Below are 8,230 nucleotides of genomic sequence, written 5' to 3'. Positions count from 1 at the left end.
CTGCCCATATGAAGGTAATTCAAGTATGCTTGAGAATTTACTTTGCTATTTTGGTATTTATGATGTAATTATCGGTGATGGTAGCTCTCACGCTATTACACATGTTGATGACACTTACATAAATAATAGTACCATTAGAATTAAATTACGTAATGTACTTTTAGTACTGGCACTTGCAAAAAAATATTTTATCTATTGGACAACTTAGTGTCGGTTTTATTATTTAGGAATGAGAGATCAATAGTGTCCTAATGAGCAGACGATGGAAGGATAATCTTTACACTTTATCTGCCCCTTATGAAGCACACTTCTCCACTCATTTCTGGACTACCTTTGAGGAAGTGTGACATTAGAATTTGGGACATCCTCAGGCTTCTGCTATCCAAGTACTCAAATCCAAAGGACTCATTCAAATTTCTAATTCTAATAAAACTTAGCCTGTGTGTGAAAGTTGCCAGTTAGGAAAACTGAGCTATTGCCATTTTTTACCCTCTTCTAGTTTAATTCATGCTATCTTTGATAAAATTTTATTGTGACTTATGTCCTGCCCCAATTATTTCTGTTGGCAAATTTCACTACTATGCATGCTTGGTTGATGCTTAATTCATGTGGTTTATTTCGCTTTGGAAAAAATTTGATTTTTTTCTTGACCTTTTTTATTTTTGAAAAATATGTTGAATGACAATTCAATAATAAAAAAAAATTTCAAACCAATGGGGGTGGTGAATTTGCTAACACAGTTTACCTTTCATTTAAAACAAGGTATTATTCACTAGTTTTCTTACTCTTGTACCCCTGAATAGAGTGTCTCGTCATCGCATTATCCATGAAATGATACAAACCAAGGAGCTGGACATGTTGATCATACATGTGGAAATGAAACTGAATTTCCACAAGACCCTTTGTCACTTCCTAGTGGCCCAATTACAAGACTTAGAGCCAAACGTTTCAAGAAAGTATTAAATGGGCTAATCCAATATAATTGGGCTGGTTCCAAAAAGATTAAGATAGGCTCAAATAATAATCAAGGCTTAGTCCATGTCATCAAAACAATTGAAGAGATTAATTAGCATGCAAATTCGTAACCAGCATTGTCTGACCATTAAAGAGCATGAGTTTATTGAGTTTCAAGGATATTAAATAGGAGAATGGACTTGATCTTGGTTGAGCATGTTAAATACATTAAATGTAGTCATTTAGCTATTTTTAGGTGCTTTTAGAAGTCCAAGAGTCTTAAAAAACATGGGAACTTGTTTAGGTTAATGTTTGTGTTGTTTTTAAAGCTGTAATTATGACTTTTACCTATTCTTGGAGGGTTGTTCCAAGTATATAGAGGGGTATTTCGAATGTGAAAGAAGCTTTTGATGATTTAGAAAATTACTTTCATTGAGAGGTCTTGTGTTCCTCTTGGTTCTTAAAAAGAACTCTTTGAACTTATCAAGTTAATCTTGTGGCGTTCAAGCAATCAAACTTATCACCTTGAATCCTTGAGAGATTCCTAGGTTATCTTGGTGTGGCGTTTCTAATTATTCGTAGTCTTGGTTTTCATCTATTTAGGTGACGGGTCAAGGCTCAACAAATCTTGTCTTCACGATCTTGGGGTTCCAAGCCATCATTGTTTCGGGTTTCATCACAATTGTTGGTGGAGTTCGTATCATTTTGGTACCAGAGCTTTGGTTCTAAGATAAGTTTGACTATCTTTTATTTTCATTTTTATTTCCTATTTCTTGCTAAAAAAAAAAAAGTGCAGAAATTCATTTTTTTTCCAAGGGGCTATCAAAATTCCTTGTTCCACGGGCTGCTAATATATACTTGTTCTTAGGGTTTTGTGAATTCTTGTGTTTTTTTTGAATTCATTGTTGCTGTTTGTGATTGATTTAGTGAGAAAAGAAAAGAAAAGTTCAAAAAAAAAAAAAAAATCATCCAGGGAAAAAAAAAACAAAAGAAGAGTACATGATTCCAGTAAAAAAATCTCTTCCTTTCAATCTTGTTTCTCACCTTATTCAAGTTCTTGATCTATTTAAAGAGTTTTGGTTGTTTCTCATTTTTGAATTGTTGTTGGATTATTTTGAGTTAGTTTCTTGGAGTTTGGTTAAGAACTAAAGAAGACACAAAAGAGTGGAAAAAGGCAAGAGTGTATGAGACCATCAGAGGGTAAAAGCCATTTAGAGTGAAAATAAGAGTGCAAGTGTATCAATTCTTGAGTGAAACAAGTGAGGGAGTGCTTGGGAGGATTCTGACCTTGTTTTGTAGATTTTAAACATGTACAATAATCAACAAGAAGACACAATTGAAGAATTTCGACAACCTGTAGTTCTGAACCTCCAAATGCAAGTGTTGTTAGGGAGATGAGACGTATGATGAGAGTTGAATTAGAACCTATTCACGCGAGGTTGGATAGGGTAGAAGCGGGAACTCCTAGGAGCCAGCAGCAAGACATCCCTAACGGGCAGCAAGGTGGGCGTGTTCCCTAGTGGAATGTTGAGGAAGAGGCGGAGTCGGAAGAGTTTGAAGAGCTATATTTGAACCAAGGCACGTTTGAGCGTGGGTATAGGAATAGAGAAGCTAGGATGGGTAGGCCTAGGAGGGATGATGATTTAGGAAACATAAAGATTAAAATTCCATCTTTTCCAGGGAAAAATGATCCTGAAGCTTATTTGGAGTGAGAAACTAAAATGGAGATGGTGTCTAATTGTCATAACTACTTAGAGATAAAGAAGGTTAAGTTGGCTGCAATTGAATTTACTGATTATGCCATTATTTGGTGGGATCAATTACTGATTAATAGGATGAGGAATAGAGAGCCATCCGTGGATACTTGGGAGGAGATGAAAATGCTTATGAGAAAGCGTCTTGTACCCAACCACTATTATAGGGGATTGTATCAAAAGTTGTAGAGGTTAACTCAAGGTTCCAAGAGTGTGGATGAGTATCACAAGGAGATGAATGTAGCTATGATCCAGGCTAATATAGAAGAACAATTCAAATGAAAGGGATTAGTTAGGAGGGGACAACCTATGGCTACCACCAGTCCATGGAAGACAACTCCAAAAAAGGACGAGTAGCTACAAAATAAGCCAAAATTTGAACCATCTAAGAATGCCAACTCAAAGATCGCCGCTACTTTAGGGAATACCGAGGCCTCAAGTTCTAAAACACGTGATATTAAGTATTTTAAATGTCAGAGGCAGGGACACATAGCCAGCAAGTGTGTAAACAAAAGAGTGAAGGTGATAGATGCTCAAGGAGAGCTTGAGTCGGAGAATGAGGAAGAAGTAGATGAAGATGACATGCCATCTTTGGAGGATGCCAATGATGAGCAAAATGCTATGGTTGGAGATTTATTGGTATCGAGGCGAGTTCTGAACGTGCAAGTTAAGGAGGAAGAAATTAATCAAAGGGACAATTTGTTTCATACTCGGTGCTTTGTAAATAACAAAGTTTGTAGTGTCATTATCGACGGAGGGAGTTGTACAAATGTAGCTAGCACTTATTTGGTGAAAAAATTGGCTTTAACTACCTTGAAACATCCTCAACCTTATCGGCTCAGTGACTGAATGAATATGGTGAAATCAAGGTGACAAGACAAGTGTTGGTAGCATTATCCATTGCAAATATGAGGATGAGGTATTTTGTGATGTGGTTTCTATGCATGCATGTCATTTATTGTTGGGAAGACCATGGCAGTATGATTTGAGGGTTACGCATGGTGGATTCACAAATAAGTATTCTTTCAATCTTAAAAGGCAACCTATTACTCTTGTGCCATTAACTCGAAAACAGGTCAGGGAGGACCAATTAAAGTTATAAAGATCAAATGAAAAAAAGAAGGAAAAAGAAAGGAAGGCTGAAATTGAAAAAAATAAGAGTTTACAAAAAAAGAAGGAGAGAAAAACATTGATCATAGTGAAAAAGAAAGTGAGAGGATTTCGGCCATAGTGAGAGCAAGAGAGGAAAAAATCAATTGCATTGAAAAAAAAAAAGTGAGGTCAAAAGATCATTATTTTCACACCAGCCCCTTATTGTACTCATGTACAAGGAGGTTCTTTTATATAATAATGATTTTGTCGGTGCTTTGTTGAGCGATATTGTTTCTCTTTTGCAAGAGTTTTAAGATGTTATTTCTGAAGAGGTACCTTCTGGTTTACCTCCAATTTGAGGAATTGAACATCAAATTGATTTTATACTTGGTGCATCAATTCCAAACCGACCTGCTTATAGGAGTAATCCCGAAGAGACCAAAGAACTTCAGAGGCAAGTATGTGAATTATTGGAGAAGGGGTATGTGTGTGAAAGCATGAGTCCTTTTGCGGTTCTGGTGCTATTAGTTCCTAAGAAGGATGGAACATGAAGGATGTATGTTGACTGTCGAGCCATCAACAACATAACGGTAAAGTATCATCATCCCATTCCTAGATTAGACGATATGCTAGATGAATTGCATGGCTCTTGTGTCTTTACAAAAATTTATCTTTTGAGTGGATATCATCAGATTAGGGTGAATGAAGGTGATGAATAAAAAATTGCTTTTAAAACTAAATATGGTTTTTATGAGTGGTTAGTGATGTCTTTTGGTTTTACTAATACTCTAACCACATTTATGCATTTGATGAACCATGTTTTGCATGCATTTATTGGTAGATTTGTAGTTGTGTATTTTGATGATATCCTAATTTATAGCAAAAACTTGGAAGAACATGTAATGCATTTGAAATCTGTTTTGGAAATTCTAAGGAAAGAAATGTTGTTTGCTAACCTCAAGAAGTGCACTTTTTGCACAGATAACCTTGTGTTTCTTGGTTTTGTTGTTAGTAAGAAAGGAATTGAGGTGGATGAGGAAAAGGTGAAGGCAATCCAAGAGTGGCCAACGCCTACAACAATCAGCCAAGTGAGGAGTTTCCATGGCTTAGCTAGCTTCTATAGACGGTTTGTGCTTGATTTTAGTAGCTTAGCCGCCCCTCTTACTAAAGTCATCAAGGAAAATGTGTCGTTCAAGTGGGGGAAAGAACAAGAGAAGGCATTTAATCTGATCAAAGAAAAGTTAACTAATGCACATTTGGTTGTTTTACCTAACTTTGCTAAAACTTTTGAAATTGAGTGTGATACTTCAGGAATAGGTATTGGAGCTGTTTTGATGCAAGAAGGTCATCCAGTTGCTTATTTCAATGAAAAGTTGAGTGGGGCAGCCCTAAATTACCCCACTTATGATAAGGAGATGTATGCCTTGGTAAGGTTTTGAAAAATTGGCAACACTATCTATGGCCAAAGGAATTTGTGATTCACACAGATCATGAATCTTTGAATTATTTGAAAGGACAGCAAAGGTTGAACAAACATCATGCCAAGTGGGCGGAATTCATTGAAACATTTCCTTATATGATCAGATACAAGCAAGGTAAGGAAAATGTGGTGTGGTTGATGCATTGTCTCGAAGGTATACTTTACTTTCTATTTTAAATACAAAACTACTTGGCTTTGAATACATTAAGGATTTGTATGAACAAGATTCTAATTTTGGTGATATGTTCAAAGCATGTGAAAAAGTGGCGTTTGGTAAGTTTTATAGGTATGATGGATTTTTGTTTCGGGAAAATAAACTGTGTGCCTATGAGTTCTTTGCGTGAATTGCTTGTGAGGGAAGCTCATGCTGGTGGTTTGAGGGGACATTTTGGTGTAGCTAAGACTTTAGAAATTTTGCATGAACATTTTTTTTTTGGCCTCATATGAAACGTGATGTGCAAAGAATCTGTGAGAAGTGTATCTCGTGTAAACAAGCTAAGGTTAAGTTGAAAGCCCATGGTTTGAACATCCCTTTGCCGATACCTAGTGAACCTTGGACTGATATTTTTATGGATTTTATTTTAGGTTTACCTAGGACTAAGAGGGGGAGAGATTCATTTTTTGTGGTGGTAGATAGATTTTTCAAGATGGCACACTTCATTGCATGTAATAAAACTAATGATGCATCGCATATAGCTGACTTGTTTTTCAAAAAAATTGTTAGGTTACATGGTATGCCTAGGACCATTGTTTCTGATAGGGATGCAAAGTTTTTGAGTTACTTTTGGAAGATTTTGTGAGGAAAGTTAGGAACCAAGTTGTTATTTTCTACTACTTGTCATCCACAAACGGATGGTCAAACTGAAGTAGTGAATAGAACTTTATCTTCTTTGTTGTGTGTTATCATTAAAAAAAACTTGAAAATAGGGGAAGATTGTTTGTAACATGTTGAATTTGCTTACAATAGAAGTATACATTCTGCATCTAAGTTTTCATTATTTGAAATTGTTTATGGTTTTAACCCATTATCACATTTGGATTTAATTTCTTTACCTTTGAGTGAACGCGTGAACTTAGATGGCAAAAAGAAAGCAGAATTTGTAAAGATGATTCATGAAAAGGCAAGGCTGAACATTGAAAGGAGGACTAAACAATATGTTCATCAAGCCAACAAGGGACGAAAGAAGGTAATGTTTGAACCAGGAGATTGGGTTTGGTTGCACTTACGGAAGGACCATTTTCCGGAGAAATGACGTTCAAAACTTCTACCTTAGGGTGATGGACCATTTCAAGTAGTGGAATGCATCAATGATAATGCCTACAAGCTTGACTTATCAGGTGAGTACGATGTTAGTGCAAGTTTTAATATTGTTGATTTGTCTCCTTTTGATGTAGGGGATGATTTGAGGACAAATCCTTCTCAAGAGGGGGAGAATGATGCAAACCAAGGAGCTAGATATGCTGATTATACACGTGGAAATGAAGCTGAATTTGCACAAAACCCTTGGTCACTTCCTAGTAGCCCAATTACAAGATTTAGAGCCAAACGTTTCAAGATAGCAATAAATGGGCTAATCCAAGATAATTGGGCTGATTCCAAAAAGACCAAGATGGGTTCAAATAATAATCAAGGTTTAGTCCATGTCATTAAAGCAATTGAAGAGATTAATTAGCATGCAAATTCGTAACCAGCATTGTCTGTCCACTAAATAGCATGAGTTTGTTGAGTTTCAAGGATATTAAATAGGAGAATGGACTTGGTCTTGGTTGGGCATGTTAAATACATTAAATGTAGTCATTTAACTATTTTTAGGTGCTTTTAGAAGTCCAGGAGTCTTAAAAAACATGGAGACTTGTTTAGGTTAATGTTTGTGCTATTTTTAAAGCTGTAATTATGACTTTTGCCTATTCTTGTAGGGTTGTTCCAAGTATATAGAGGAGTATTTCAAATTTGAAAGAAACTTTTGATGATTCAGAAAATTACTTTCATTGAGAGGTCTTGTGTTCCTCTTGGTTCTTAAAAAGAATTCTTTGAACTTATCAAGTTAATCTTGTGGCATTCAAGCAATCAAACTTATCAGCTTGAATCCTTGAGAGATTCTTAGGTTTTCTTGGTGTGGCATTTTCAATCATTCGTAGTCTTGGTTTTCATCTATTTAGGTGACGGGTCAAGGTTCAACAAATCTTGTCTTCACGATCTTGGAGTTCCAAGCCATCATTGTTTCGGGTTTCATCACAATAGTTGGTGGAGTTCGCATCACTTGGTATGATTTTTTTTTCCATAGTAGTGTTTCAAAAAGTTTTGGGTTAAAGTCTTTGCCACTTCTACCTTTTTTATTAATCGAATTCCCACTATTAACATTTATTTACAATCTCCTTTTTCAATTCATGGGACTTTTCTTGATTATTGTTCCTTACATGTTTTTGGCTTCAAATGCTATCCCTACACTTGGGACACTAAGCATAATAAATTTGATAAAAAAAACCTTACCATGTGTCTTTTTAGGCTAAGTGATCAACATTGTGGGTACAAATGCCATCACCCTCCCAATTGTCATACTTACATTTCTTGTCATGTTGTCTCTGATAAACTTACTTTTCTTTATTAACAACTTGGGAATCTCCACCTACCTCCACCCTCTGACCTGACTCTGTACATCTTTGAGATCTAGATTATACCCCCCTCGGCACAACCTCCACCCACTACTACCCCTCACCTCTCCCTAATGTGACTATTCCCTTACCACCACCCTACACGTCTTCCACCCCTAGCCCGGACACCATCTCCCACCTTAACCAATCCTAATGGCCTTGTTCCTCCTACACCCCCATCTAATTTGACTTCCCTAACTCCACTTAGGCCCATTGAACACACCATGTTTACCTGATCTAGGGCCAATATTGACAAACCCAATCTAAAATATGCCAACTTCCAGGATATCTCTACCAT

This window comes from Carya illinoinensis, chromosome 11, assembly GCF_018687715.1.
Source record: "Carya illinoinensis cultivar Pawnee chromosome 11, C.illinoinensisPawnee_v1, whole genome shotgun sequence".
Classification (NCBI taxonomy): domain Eukaryota; kingdom Viridiplantae; phylum Streptophyta; class Magnoliopsida; order Fagales; family Juglandaceae; genus Carya; species Carya illinoinensis.
This window is presented reverse-complemented; position numbering follows the sequence as displayed.